Source organism: Protopterus annectens, chromosome 9.part0 (genome assembly GCF_019279795.1).
Source record: "Protopterus annectens isolate FY-2018-M chromosome 9.part0, PAN1.0, whole genome shotgun sequence".
Lineage (NCBI taxonomy): Eukaryota > Metazoa > Chordata > Ceratodontiformes > Protopteridae > Protopterus > Protopterus annectens.
Window position 1 is genome coordinate 400907930 of NC_056743.1, and position 16424 is coordinate 400924353.

At 37.5% G+C, this 16424-nt stretch overlaps 1 protein-coding gene across 1 annotated transcript in view; it reads left to right on the forward strand.

Moving 5' to 3' along the window:
• Window positions 1-16424, forward strand: part of BIN3 (bridging integrator 3) — a 2343840-nt gene that overhangs the window by 1702669 nt on the left and 624747 nt on the right. The window lies entirely within an intron of this gene.

The following is a 16424-nucleotide window of genomic DNA, read 5'->3' on the forward strand; positions in this document are numbered from 1 at the left end:
TTTTACTCCAACCATAACTAAGTGGGATGCATTTTTCTTCATTAAACCCACTAATACACCTCTTCAAATGCTCAGAGTTCAACATCTGCTAATACACAAGTGTCTTTTTTACTGTAATAGCTGCCTTTTTTCTTATGAATGTAATTAGTAAATGTATATTTAATTGTTAGTGTATATTATTTAATGTTTGTTCATGCATATTATTGAATGTTTAAAACTGTTTGTATTATATTGCAGCTTTTCTCCCTGGTCATCTGCTGAAAAGGGTGTTTACAAACCCAATAAACAAAACCAAAATAAAATAAAAAAATCTGTGTCCCAACTTGTGTAGCATGCCACATCCACTGACTTCTCTGAAATCACTTCTTTAGTCTGAGATAATGAGCGATTATTTGTAATCATACCTGTCAATCTGTAGACATTGAAAATAGGAACAAAGGCATTTGAAATGTAGGAACATCCCGCTAAAAATCTGGGCATTTTAATTAGCATCAAATTTGAATGCCAAATAGTGCACATTTCTTCCCACTTCCATTAAGAATGTGGGATTCTAAACAGAAACATGTTTAAAAAAGGAGAATGACAAAATGTTTAGAAATTATAAGCACATTATTAAAGAGACCGTGTAAAATCTATAGACTTATGAACTGTATTGCAAAATTTTATCATATAAAGTCATTGATTTTTGCTTAAGAAAAAGGGAGCTGTAAGATGTGTGTCCTCTTTAAATTATTGCTGCCACTGGTATGTTGGTCATGTAGTATAGTGGTCTTTGTATTAGATAGCTTCAGAAATCATATGTGATGAGGGGGATTCAGAAAATTGTGTGAAGGGATAAATCAAGCCTGAAAATAGGAACATGCCTCTGAAAATATGGACATCCTGTGCAGGAGTAAATCAGACCAGAAAATAGGAACAGTCCTCCAAAATATGGTCAGTTGAGATATCAGTATTTAGTGTAGCAGCATAGTAGTGTTTTCCCTTGATGTAGAACTGCATCCTGGCATTTTGTGAGTTAAATGCTGTGACACTTGATAAATGTTTTTACTAAAACCATAGCCTAAATTAATGTAGCATTTCCCTCCATGTCATCATGCAAGGTGGCTGTCCATAGATGTTAATGGACTCCTCTCACATATGTGCAACTTGCATCCATTAAAGTCTCACATGTCCCCTCTGTTGATGTCACTGAGGTTAAAGATCAACATTAAACCTCTGTGTCATTGGAGCAGAGAAAACAAATGTTATGAATTTTTTTTTATTATAAAAAAGCATGAAAACATTTGGTGATGCAGTCAAAATGCAGATTAGCACTTCGTATGGTAGTGTAACAGGTAAGTCACAAAGCATAACAAAACTCTTCAATTGCAACTCTTCCACTGATATTCTATTTTTTCCTCTCTCTTTTTCTCTCCATGTCTCCCCAAAAGCACGTGTGTTCACACACACACACACACACCAAGTCTCCCACATTCATATAGTTAAATTATGTAGGATCACCAAAATGAGTTGAACTCGTATAAGATTGTTGAAACAAAATTGAAGGAAATCAGGGCATCATTATTCCTATACATGGGAATATACAACATTGAAGATAATTTCATTGGATATTTTATGTTTTAGGTGTATAGTACATACAAATGTTTCAAGCACGGGCATTAAAGCCCTTCTAGCTTGCCAATATGCCAAAACACTTGTTCCCATAATAAATGTCCAGGCTGTTCTTAAAAATATCTAAACTAGTACTTGCTTTAATGTAATTTGGTAGTCTGTTCCATGCATCAGCTACTCTATCAGAGAACCCATTAGTACACTTCTCATTCCTATAGAATCTTCTACATAGGTAATATGATGATTCTCTAGTACTTTTTGATAATCCCAAACATTCCCAGAGGTAGTTGTCCCTAAATGCCTTGTATACCTGAATAAGATGATCTCTTAAATATCAGCAAGAGACACTGTACAAGTTCAGATATTTTAGTCTTTCATAATAACTTAGATTTTCACATCCATGGATGCCCTTGGTATATTTCCACTGTACTCTTTCCAGTTTATTCATGCTTGTTTTCCTATAGGGTTTCCATATTGTTATTCCATACTCAAGTTTGGGTCTAATGTAACTAACAAACAATGACTTCATTATGTTTGATTTCCTAGACTTTATAAATCTTTTATATAATCTATAGTTCTATAACTATCATTAGCCAATTGGTTGATATGATTAGAAAAACTCATAGCTGACTCTACCCATATACACAGGTCCTTAAATGAGTCTACAGTTTCAATCACTGTGTGCTGTATTAAATATTCACCTTTGTTTGTCTACCAAATCTCATATGCTTAGTATTTTATGTATTTATCAACATATTATTCTCCTGTGCCCAAATGGTCAATTTAATCAAATTATTTTGCAGACATGCCTTATCTATAACACTTGTAATCGGTTTACTCAATTTCAGGTCATCAGCATATAGACTGTAGAACACCTCAGATGAAAAAGTAAGGTCTGAAAGATGCAATCTAAATAAGTAAGGGCCTAGTACAGAGCCCAGTGGGACACCTTGACTATAACCAAGGATTTCACCTGTCCAGTTGGTGTGTGATACTTGCCATGTCCTATTTGTAAGCCATGCAGCTATCCATCTAATCAACAGTACATCAATACCTAGTTGTACTAATTTATTGATCAGTGTTTTTTGCATGACCCTGTCAAATGCTGAAGTTAAATCTATATAAATTACATCACAGCACAATTTTTCATTCATAGCTGCTGTTATATTGTTATAGAACATCACGTTACAGGTGATAATAGATCTATTTTCAACATATGCATGCTGATATATGGTTTCAAGTCCCAACCTATCTAGTTCTGACAATAACTTATCCAGTATTACCTTCTCCATTATTTTTCCACAACATGAAAGTAGACTTCTGTCTATATGATTCTGGGTTTGTCCTACTCCCCTTCCCCTTAAAGACAGGTTTAATAAGTGCATGTCTCCAATCTTGAGGAATCTCCCCATATTTATATGACCTAGTAAATAATAGATGTAATGGCAGTCTAAGTTCTTGCTTAAGTGTTCTCAAATCATTGTTACTTATTCAGTCTCCTCCCTGCACTTTGTTTGGATCCAGTTTGCACAGTTCTTTTTCAATATAATCTAATTTGATTCCAGTATTTGGGGTTACCTGGATGTTACTAGGACAACTTACCACCCCTTTTGTGGAGCCAAACTGTTTTGCATAAGATTTTGTAAATATATCTATAATCTGTTGTGTCTGAGAATAAATTTTAGAATCTGCACACAGTTTATCAATTTGTGTATCTTTACTCCTTCCACATCTTATGTATCTATAAAAAGGTTTCCTATTATGCTCAATATCTTTATATAAATTTTCTTCACATTTTTCTTGATCTTGTCTAACACTATGCTTAATCTGTTTGCCCTAATAATTTATTTTAGTTTTCAAAGTTGTAGTTTGACCTCTCTTCCATTTCTTATATTTTTTGTCTCTCACCTTAATCAGATATCTTGTTCTTAGGGAAAAATACCCCCTAATGTTACATGGCTAGATCCGGATGTTAAACATTTCTTTGACTTTTTGCACTCAAACAATTTCTCTTTCAAAACTTTCCACATTCCATTTGCAGTTTTGCCACTGAACACCTCACTCCAGTTAGTTTTATATAGCAACTTTTTTGCTTCCCTATAATCTGTAATTAACCTTCTGTGCATTGGCTTAGATTTCAGTTTGGCAGAATTATCTAGCAACAAATTAACCTTTATGACCCCATGATCACTGAGCATCAATGGTGGTAAAACTTGACATGAAGTTACAATAATTTCTTTAGTAACACAAACAATATCTAGTATATTCCATCCCCGGTAGGTTTTTTTACAGTCTGAAGCATTTATTGTTCCTGAATATACACTGTGAATAATTTCTTTACTAATGTTGTTGAATCAATATTATTCCAGTCTGTTTCTGGTAAATTTAAGTCCCCAGCTAATATTATTCTTCCCTCCTGTGTTTCATGTAAGAAATATATGAATTCCTCTAGGCCATCTGCACATGACTTTGGTGGTCTGTACACTCCAACAATTGTTATATGTTCCAGGGTTGTCTTTGTCACAGTTACACAGTCTATAGTATTGGTATTATCATTGAACATGTAATAATCACAAGTCGCATAGCTATCTTTAATGCCTATCATAACACCTCCACCTGATTTTTTGTTAGAATGTCTGTTACAGTAAAAACATTTATACCCTGACAGAACTGGTTTCCAGTCATTGTTCTTTAACCATGTTTCACAAACTATAACAACATCAATCTTGTGGGAACGTAGTAAATTGTCTAATAAAAACACTATTATTAAAGCTCCTAGCATTAACAACCATCAGAGATGCATCAAATGTTGCTGTCTGTGAACCGTTACATTTCTGACCTGGCAAAAATCCTGGCTAGTGTTTGTCAAATATTGCAAAATATCTGCTGCAAAAATTCTCTTCCCTGATCTAGACAAATACACACCATCCTGTCTGAACATGTGTGCCCAACAGAAGGCTTGGATGCTCTATACATTAGTTGTATGTTTTAAGTATCTGACTGTGCTCATAGTACTCTGCTAAGAGTAGTGAATTATCAGATATCATATTGCTAAGAGTGGTGAATTATAAGATATATTTGTTATAGAGCTGTAGGGAGCTTTCCATACTGAATTTGGAGATGTTACAAGTGCAGTCACCCATTGATTTGCTGTTTTAATCATTTGTAAGTTTGTTTGGAGTTATTCTTATGGCATTGTTTATTGGATTTGGTGCATTTTTGCTGCAGCCTGTTATTTTCTTGTTTTACTTATTTGTTCATTGGCGTCATGTTACTATCCTGAAGTTGTGTCTGCTGGTTTTTGTACTTTGAGAATATCCAGTAGATCCATTATATCACTTTGGGCTTGAGTCACAGTACCTTTGCTAATGTGGATTCCCTTCCATGTTTGTACTATCCTTGCAGGTTGGAAACTGTCTAGACAGCATATGGCACTGATCTTTGTCTTTGGAGGAATCTGTCAGTCGGTAGACTGCTGTCTCTGTCAGGGTAAGGCTGATGGAGACTTGGATAGATACACATAGGCGTTGTCTAGTTCACACCCACTCTCAGCCTTAGTAAAACAGTTTGAGATTCAGAATGATAGTGTTGTCTGCCTGTACTATCAGTACTGCTGTATGTTGTGCTTTTGGCTTTTTATTGTTCTGAAATTCTTTGACTGCGGTGGTGGTGCTGTGGTAGCGTTGTCCCCTCACAGACGTTGCACGTTCGATTCTCAGTTAGAGCATCTTCTGTGTGTCGACATGCATGAATGGGCGTTCCTTCATTGAAGGTTGTGCATTAGGCCCGGCAAGCCAGCACATAAAAACCTACTGCCAATTATTAGCAGACCGGAGTTCTGCTGTGGCGACCCCTAACCGGGAAAAGCCAAAAAATAGTTTGTATTATTCTGAAATTCTTTAGTTGTTAATTTCTACAATTCCCAAAATCATCTGCTTTAACCTACATTGCAGTGAATGTATTCAGCAGGTACTGTGATTGACATGGCTGTTTATGAAATTTAATAGCTGCCATAGTCTCAGAGTTCTGGACAGATGGTTTGAGGTGGACATAGTGGAAGAATAAGATAAGCCAACCTGTTATAGTGTCTTTTCGTCCTGCTCTGACAACACATCAGCACACTACGGAATCTCCTGCAAAACACTTTTTATTTCAGACCATGGTACAGTAAACAGACACTATAATGGATTTTCCACCAGAAGAAAAAGATTTGTTAAACTGTCAAGTTTGTAAAAGTTTTCTACCTTTGTGACATCATTATTCCATGTCATATCCTTTTTGGTATTAGGCGCAACTCTCATCTAGTCACTGCCTTCCTCAGAATGGCGTATAATCAGGATTGTTCACGTTATAGTTTTTCAGGGAGGTTCTGACCATCTTATCACCGTCTGCTTAGTATGCTTAGTATGCAAGTCATGACTCCATGGAAGTCTTCCATTGGATTTGGTGCAAGTCATGATTCCATGCAAGTCTTCCATTGGACTTGGTGCAAGTAATGACTCCATGCAAGTCTTCCATTGTGCTGATGTACTGCCTTTGTTAGGTATCTACTTGAAAACAGATAGATTATTAGGGAACATGGCCTACCCTGCTTCAATGTGGCTATTATAACAGAGGTGCCTGTGGCATCATGCCAACATGGAGACATGCATGAGACTACATCAGAATGTTAGAAATAGCTTCCTGACATCCTCATCTTAATTCAGCTCATTTAATTTGAAACAGTTGGAAATATAGCATGCAAAATTAAGGCTGGCATACAATGTTTTTGCACCCTAGTAATGTTTGGGATGAACCCCTATTAACTAAATACACTGACTTTAAGGACACAGAAAGTTGAGTAAGGGCTGTTTTTTTGTGAATCAAATCCCAATATCAGGTACATGGTGAGGTGCCTGTATCCCAGACTTGTATGTCCTGTGTGCTTCCAAAAATATGTTATGTGGTAGTAATACACTATTATGTCCTATGGATTTGGTAATTTTCACTAAGTCATCATCATGTAAATGATGGTCCAATGACACCAAGACAGTGATGGTAACAACACTGCACAAATAAGGTTTGTCTCGAGTTGGGGGGTTCAAGCCCTTAAGCCCTTCCCCAATGGGGGACTGCACATGACTTATATACTCAGCTACAAGATCCTCATGTTGCCATGAATTATTTTCTGTACAACAGAGAAGTTTTGGATGGTTTTCTACCAGGATCTAGGCATTTACCATATACAAGGATGTATAGTAATTTTACTACATTCTGTCCCCCTTTTTTATAGTTTTTAATACACATCTTATATTGTATGAGAAACGTGCCTTATGTTACATTCATCATTTTGAATTATCCTTGTTTTCTAAACACACTGGTTTCTTCTAGAAATTTTGCTAGGATGATTTTTTTCTGGATATTTAATCGTCCTTTGCTCTACAGTTTTTCTTGAAGGTACAGCTTCAGGAATTTCTCTCTCTCTAGTTCCTGCCTGTGTCAGGTCTCTCTTCTTGTGATAGTATTAGTGATAACAGTTCCTAACTGCTCTTCTTTCTTGGACTTCAAGGTAGCTGTATTGTACAGATGACTGCAGGTTCTCCTGTGTATTTTTGTCTTTTCCATGAGTGTAACACAGGATCTTGGTTCAGGTGCTTGACAAGGTACTATAGCTTTAGGCTGCAAACTTTTGCATGGCTTTTGTGTTGGTTTGTCTTCCACTTGTAGGTCTGGTAGTGTTCGCCAGTTTGTCATAATTGCATTTCTGTCTAGCCTGATAGTTTTCAACATGTGCTTTGTACTGATTTTCAGGCTTTAGCAGTATATGTGAATGAGGTAATTTGCATTTCAACAGTCCTGACCTCTGATTGTGATCTGTGGCGAGTTTGCAAGTTTTCCATTTGTCTGCTTGTGGTTTCTTGAGGTACTTTGATTTCCTTCAACCTCCGCAAAACATGCATATTGATTGGCTACTCTGAGCTTTCCTTATGTAATAGATTTAATCTTTTGACTGTGGTCATTGCTGAAAAGGGTCCATGCTGACTAGTTAACACATGAATAAATCAAGTTAAAATGACAGAATCAGTTTCCTTTTGTTTTTCGACTACAGATGTTACTGCAGAGTCTATGGTTATTCGTTGAATCGCACAGCTATTCATTGAACACTAACCATTGAACCAAAACTTAGTCCAAAAGGCCAGTTCATTGTAAAACTATATGTCAAACGATGATAGTTGGCCAACATCAAGGAAGCCGAATGGAGCACTTATTGGTAAGTTATCTATAATTAAACCTGTCCTTTCCCCACTGTAGTGCGACCTCAACGTTAGTATATATAATTAGGGGGGGTGCAGCCCCCCACATAAGTATTCACTGGGCACTCCTTATATGGGGGGCTCTGCCCAGTAATCAAGGAGCCTCATTCCTCACTACTGTCAACAGTGGGGGACATTCATTGGGAGGATGACAGGTACACATACACACACAATATTTCCAGATGCAGCTCTCTGCAACAAGTGTAGTTTCCCTTAAGATTACACAGAGACTACAGTCAATCCAGGGCTGGTTTCTTCCTCTTTCAGTAAAAAACAGCCCCTGCACATACGGCAATTGCACGGCTTGAAATATAACATAGAAAACAGCAAAATAAGCCAGCAAACTGTGATGCTGAAACCAATTTAAAAAAATTATTGCATGTCAGCAAAAGAAACAAACCTGTTTCTGCTAAATTTGGTACATAGCCTTCCTCAGTGTTGAAAAAACAGACCACAAATTTCTTTTATGCATGACTGATGACTGCAGGAGATTTTGTTTGGACTATTATTGAGGTTTATACTGCACTTGTGGGATCGGGCTGTACTCTCAGACACCATTTTTGGTCTACAGGGAATGCTGAAATATACATTACGGGCTCAAGGAGAACATCTAGCAATTGGACTTTGTTTTTTGGATTTATTTACATTTTTTTTTACATTTCTGGGTCTGTCTGCTAGTGGTTCGCTTTTGGGACTGTTCGTTAACATTTTAGTAGAGGGATTATCGCTCAGCACGACAAAAGTGTTCTACATTGCTGGGGTTTGGTCGATATCCCCATAAGATGTTATTGACTTTCATTGGCTTATAATTCTATTTTTTACATTTACATCATTCACTTGATAACTAAAGGGACCTGTGGGGACATTTTGCCTACATGTTATGTGTTTCTTTAATTGATGTGTAGACTTGTGGTTGTGTTGCACAACCGCCATTTTACAGGGAACACCGGAACAAACGCTATGAATCTAAAGCGAACATTTGGTTGTTGAATTTCGTTTTTTTTTTTATTCATTTACATCTTTACTGCAGTTGTGGGTCTACCAATTTGCTTGTGGTTCATTTTGGGACTATTTATCAACATTCTGGCAGAGGGTGTATAGTTTAGTACAACGAAGGATTTCTAGACTGTTGGAACTTGGCTGACATCCTTACTGGATGCAATTGACTTTTATTGACTTATAATTTTATTTTTTTAGATGCTTATTCATTACGTGGTCACCACAGAGACCTATGGGGGCATTTTGCCTATATGTTACGGACTTTTCTAACTGATTGGTAGATTGGGTTTATCTTTGTATAACCGCTATCTTATATGTTCCTTCTTCTTTCCTATCAAGGGACATAACATATTTATTGAGGTTATAATCTAATCTACATTATATGGACATAAGGTGACTATTTATATATTCTTGTTATATGTACCAACAATGTTTTGTGATTGGGTGTTTTTTTTTTACCAAAATCTTTTTGCTAAATGAACGTTTATAACTACCTACCATACATAAGGTATTGAACGACAGACTTGCCTACATTTTGATTGATGAGGGGGAGACTGTTTGGTCCATGCTTATGATTGTATAATGTTACAATATGGTTTTGGAAACTTATATTTCTTTATCTGGATATAGGCTTATGAGCACACGGGACCAACTAGATATACATATGTTTTTTGGCCTAATAATAAGTTGTAATAATTCTGAATGTAAACAGGAGCTTGGGGACCCCATGCTAAAGGTATCAGTGAATTTTAGTTGTGATAATTGTGGTTTATTGATTTAGTCATTGAGTACACTCTTTGGATGATTAGTTTTTGGTGGCGGATGTAAAACATACTGGCTGGGTGTATAATGTTTCTATGTTTGACTTTATACCAACAGACTAAGTTGTTTGAAATATAGTGTTTTATGGTGGTTGGTTATGCAACATTTTGAGGTGGACATAGCATTGCCTAAATGATATTACCTAGCATTAACCATGGTGGCCCACTCTTATTAACAAACGGATGGTGTTTTTTGTATATTTAGTAATATACATTTATTGTGGACATTGCACTGCCTAGGTTAATGCAACAACAGTATTTCAGACTTATTGGCAAGAGCTATTATGGTTCACCTCTTTGCAAAATATATCATTACACAAGCGTGGATACCAATATAGCAGCCTTTACGACTGTTGTTCCTAAACTGATGGCATTCACTTCTAATGGATGTTATATGGACATAGTATTGCCAAACTAATGCTTATTGTTTGGAATTTTGTGGCAAAGGCTATTATGGTCCATATTTGAATAAAGGAACAAGGAGTTATATTTGAAAGGAATGTTATAAAGGATTTTTGAACTATTATTTTTTTGAATTAGTGTGTTGGTATATGGGTCAATAAATATAAAGGGTTTTTTGCTAAATAATAGTTCAGTTGTTTTTTCTCTGCCAACCAATTACTAATTATATTGGTTACATATTCAGTGTGTGTTTTTTCTGGTTAAATAATATACATATATTCATATCCGATTGTGTATCTACTGAATATGGATCTAACCAAAATATTATCAGGACTATCTGCTGATAGGGAGGATTTGGGGGTGTTTGGTGTAGGTAATAATAACCAAGGGGGATACTAGGACTACTATTAAGGGACCGGAGAATGTCTGTGGAGCACTATTTCAGAAATTGAACAAAAGTCTGAGATTCCTGAGATCTAATGTTTGGCATTCCAGGCTTTTTAAAGCCTATTTGGCCAAAGGTATCTCACCAAGAGGGCTGAGAGTAAGGACACAACCACTTGTTAATGAGATAGATGCGGAATTGGCAAAGCAGCGGGCTACCATACAGCAACAAACATGTATGGCTTTTGTGGAAGCAAACTAAGCAAAGACCTTCTCACTTTGGAAGAACAGTTAGGAAAGGAAAGTCTGCAAATTTCAGCGGGATAAAATTGATTATGAACCCATTCAGTTATAATAAACATGTTACATTTGAGGAGGGTGATACTAGGGTAACTAAAAGGAAACATCCCAGATCTATTCTTAAAAAACGCCCGGCTGGTATTGCGACATCAACAGATGACATTTCATCAGCCATGAACTTGGACATAGAGCAGGTCTCAGATTCACCTACCCCTAAAGGAAGCAACACCACAGCCCCTTTAGGCCCCTCTATAAAAGAGCAGGGAGAAAACACTCCAAAAATAGACAACATAGAGGGATTGTTGTAACTGTTAATTTAGAAATGAATACATGCAATAACAATGTTTTAAACATTTCTAATGTCACCTTGTCACAAACACTAGTGAGTTTACTCAGTAAAGGTCTTAACTTCATTCCGGGTTTTTTCATTTCTGAGGATCATTTAACTCGGGATGTGTTAGCATTTTGTAGACTTCTGAATTTAAAGCTACATTTTCAAGGATTTACTGATTGTGTTTCCGATAGTCGTCTTCACCTACCACAAGTCCAAATTTGTACCACCCATGCACCATAATGTTCAACTATTTCAGACAAGTGTACTGAAGGATTTGCGTTTCCATTCTAGAGAGTTGAGTTATAAGGCTAATAATCTCTCAAGGATTGAACTTGAGGCCCTACATGATTTAGAAAATAACAATGATCTGGCTATCCTCTCTGCTGATAAAGTTGGGGCTGTTGTGGTCATGAATAGGGCTCAATATGATACTGAAACACATAAACAACTGGGTGATGGATGCTATTATGTTAACATGCCTTTGGATCCAGCATTTAGATTCAAAAAACAAATTGATGATTTTTTATTATCAGGAGGGTATTATTTCTGACACAGTTATGTATCATCTCAAAGTGTTGGATCCTATGAATCAGTATATATATTTTTTACCCAACATTCATAAGGATCCTTGCAATTCACTAGCCAGACCGATTGTATCGGGCAGAGGTTCCATCACTGAGCCCCTTTCATAATTCCTCACCAAATTTCTGCAGCCATTACTGAAATAGGACCGCTCAAGAATCAAGGACACTACTGAATTTCTGCACACTATTTCTGAAACACAATTGGAACAGGGATGGTTATTATGTACACTTGATGTCAGTGCACTTTACACCAATATACCACATGAGGCCTGTTTGGAAGTCATAGAATATCGGCTATACAAATCGGATTTATATCAGCCTGGTTTTAACACATTTCTGATATGCCTCACTGAACATGTCCTTTTTAAAAATGCCTTTCTCTACCAGGAACAATGTTATTGGCAAATAAAAGGGACAGCGATGGGGGCTTCTTTTGCCCCATCTATGCAGACCTTTTTATGGCTTATGGTGAAGAACATTTGATTTATGATAATCCACATAACATTTACCTGGAGGAAATGAACATCTGGAGAAGGTTTTTGGATGATTGCTGGATGGTATGGAGATCGGATGTGGATTATTTGTTGGAATTTATTATCTTAATGAAAATAAATAGGGTCTACAATTCACTGTGAATTATAATTTGGAACAAATAACATATCTTGATGTCCTAATCACCAGAAATACTGATCATATCCTACGAACTGAGGTATTTTGCAAATATCCACAGTGCAATTCCCTTCTCCATTCAATCAGCTTTCATCCTTCATCATATAGCCAGGAATATTCCAAAGTCACAGTTCATAAGGATGAGATGCATGTGCTTGCAAAAATCCACTTATGAACACTTTAAGAAAGATCTAACTAATAGATTTCGTGACAGAAGTTACAAAATGGGACAAGTTTTGAGTGCTAGTAATTGGGCTACAACATTAAATAGAGGTGATCTTTTGAAATACAAGGAGAAGCAAGAAATTAGCAACTCTGATATACAGTTACCACATATAGAAGAAATACGGATATACTCATGAATAGTGTACAAAGGCACTGGAACATTCTGTTGGCCGTTAACTTATCACAACTTCTTCAGGAGAAATATAAGTCCAAACAATTTACAAGCAAAAAGTTCTGGAAATGTATTTCATGATATATTTTTTTGCCAACTGCAGTACTGATTGGGTGATCTATCTGGCTACATGCAGTTCAGCATTCTATGTGGGTCAGACTTCGAGACCACTGAGAATAAGAATATCTGAACATATCAGTGATATGAGGATTAGGAATCCCAGTAGTGCATTATATAAACACGCCATAATGCATCCTACACCTGCCTTCAGATTTATGGTTATAGATAAAATTGGGGGCAACAGAATAAATAAAGCTGGTTGGTATACTATCCTTGATGCCAAAGAAAAGAAGTGGATAAATAAATTGGGTTGACTCTTCCCACCAGGTCTTAATGAACACTTGTAATTTGACCAATCAGTTTGTTTTTTGTGGCTGATGTCACGCATAAAAGAAATTTGTTGTCTTTGTTTTTTCAACACTGAGGAAGGCTATGTAACAAATTTATCCGAAACCATTTTTTTTTTCTTTTGCTGACATGCAATAAATTATTTATATTGGTTTCAGCATCACAGTTTACTGGCTTATTTTGCTGTTTTCTTCCTCTTTCCTCAGATCCCCAGTAAGACTCCCCACTGCCACAGCTATAGAGTTGAGATCTCAGCTGAGTGGCCAGGCCAAGACCTCCAGCACACCCTCTCTGTCCAACCAGTGCTTCGTGTCCTGCCCAAGTAGCTGACACACACACACTTTCAGGTTTGATTGATACACAGATGCGCACATCTGGGAAAGGCTGGCATAGGTTTACTAGCTGTGCCCCCTTCTGCCTAGACTATAAAGTAGTTTTCACTGACACCAGCCAGCTCCTTATCAGCTACTGGAAGTCCCTTAACAAAGGGTGTCCAATCTTACTGTGTAATGTTGCTGTTAACATAAAGGGTAGTTTGACCAAGAGCAAGTCTATTAGGACTGGCCCCCACAGTGTCACCAAATAAATATGCAAGTACTTTCAGAACTTAAGTATGTCTCACAAATATTAGCCACAAGGAAAGGTTTAAATATATTTAATAATAAATAATAAAAGAACGAGAAAATACTCTGTATATAATCACTTAACATCAGAGCTCAAAATCACAGGAAATATTTAAAACAACATTACAGGACAGTCTCTAATAAATAAAGAAAAAAAAAATCTAAATTAAGCTTTGCTATATTTTTGACCATATCTAGAGAATTACTATATCCCAGTTAATTTTCTTAGAGCAAGCAAGGCAGATGTGCTGAGTAGGTCTTCCAGCTAATGTCAGGTCAAAGAAAAATACAGAATACTTAGTCTCTCTGAGAGTTCTTAAATTAATATTGCAAATATTACTGCTGGAATAGCTTGCAGGATTATATCACTTCTTGTCATCTGACTCTATCCCAGGTTAAAAAAAAAACATTGATGCAGCTGGTAACATTTAGCATTTACCTGTAAAAATACATGAACAAGGGGTTTTCTTAGATCTAAGGCAGATCCTGGAAGTCATAAAACAATAAACACTTACAAAACAATACAAAAAACTTCTAGTTGTAGGCATTGTATCTGTTACTGCACTGAAACTAAAAGATAACATCCTTTTATTAAGTGGCCATAAAGAAATTTAATTTAAGCTATTTTTCTGAAGTTAACTTCTTGTGTTTCAGATGTTCATCGTGTTTCACTGCTGCAGTCATTACACTTGGGTTATCCTGCCGTCAGGCAGTCCCACAGTCGGCCAGAGTTCCAAAGTCTTGGTCCTGCGTTGGTTGCTGTCGCTTCTTCCCTGACGTCAGTGCGCCAGGAGTATATAAGATGCAGCCGACACCATTTTCTTCAGTCTTTCTTGCCGCGCGGTGCCTGAAGCAAAAGCAGTTCGCAAGTGCCGGTCGGCCGACTCCTGAGATTTTCAAATTCGAATTTGAGAACCGAAGTCTTCAATAAAGCTAAGTACCCCATTGGGGAAACTTTTTCTTGCCTCAGACCGATGTCAGTAAAAGTTAATAATTGTATTTCTTGTGGGAAGCAAATACCTCATAAGGATTGTCATTCTTACTGTATTCCATGCCTAGGCTCAGACCACGACGTCAGTAGTTGTCGGTTTTGTGCTAGATTTAACAAGTGCACTATTAAATGTCGGTTTGATTTTGCTCGCCATTATTTTGGCCGAAGGTTCAATTATACCATGCCGTCGGAACAACCGCTGACCGGAATACACAAAAAACGCAAAGACAAAGATAAGGACAGGCATCCGAGGTCCAAAACTGATGATAAAGCCTCTTCTAGGCCAGTCCCCGGTTCTCAGTGAGGCGCATTCGCAGCCCCTGACACCCGCTGCCTCAGAGCCACAGGCCGCCTCCGACTCCCACGTGGAGATTTCTAGGCCTCTGGAAACTCAAGGTATTGGGCCTACGGAAATTAACCCCTCAGATGGGTCCTGAGCCGCTGAGCAGGCATCGGCTTCTGAGGGTGTTTTCAGACCTTCACAGCTTACCATCAAAACAACAACCAAGTGTAAAACTCCATTAAAGACAAAGAAACAAGTACAGCATTCACCTGGACAGGCATCCATGCCTAAAAAACAGATGCTCAAAATGGCCGAAGACCTAATTACTCTGATCAGGGGATCCCATCCCCCTCCTGATAAAAGGCCTAGGCAGGATACAGACTATGATTCCTCTGACCAGGTTTCCATTTCTTCTGATTCCTCTTCAGACCAGGGATACTCTTTACCCCCCTATGAGGACTCTGATGCTGAAGAATCTATCCCTTCAGCCTCTCCTCCTGAGGATTACTCTTTTGGGGAAACTTTACATACCATGAGGGAGCACTTCCATTGGGAGAGCCAAGATTATTCAGAATCCAAGAAAAGGCTCAGAGATTTTCTTTTATTGCCTCAGCACAGGCCCCTTGCTATTCCGCCTGTGTTAGATATTGTGGATGATGTGTTCTCTGAATCCAGTTTAACCCCTGATTCTTTGCCCCCAGCACCAGTCAAGCCAGATAGGTACTACAGAGTCCATGACTCTCACAAATTTCTTTACAAAAACCCTACTGCTGACCCAGAAACTATTTCCCAGGGTCCCAAAGGGGTAAAGGCTTCCAGTGCTAAAAATCCAGTTCCCTCTGACAGGGATTCAAGAGCATTAGATAGATGGGGAAGAAAGTTTGCACTTCTGCAACTTTAGCAGTAAGGGTTTTAAATTGCCAGTTCCACATGCTTAAATACCAACAATATTTAATGTCTCTGTTAAAACAGAAAATGCTTACAAGCTCAGAAAGTCCTGACTACAAGGAGATGCAGGATTTATTGCATGCAGTTGTACAAGTGGGAAAACATACTCTGCAATGTGGTTTTGATTCATTAGAGGCTTCTTGTAGAGCCGCAGTTACAGGATCTGTGATTCAAAGGCATGCTTGGTTAAAAGAACAAGGTTTACCTGATCATGTTAAGGCAAAATTATTGGATGCTCCTTTACAGCATGATATCTTGTTTGGTGTTAAGGCAGAAGAGGTATTAAAGAAAATGGAGGATAAGGCAAAATCTATGCAAACAGTGAAGGATTTCTTACAGGTACAGCCACCTCGATTTAGCAGAAATTGGCCTTCTAA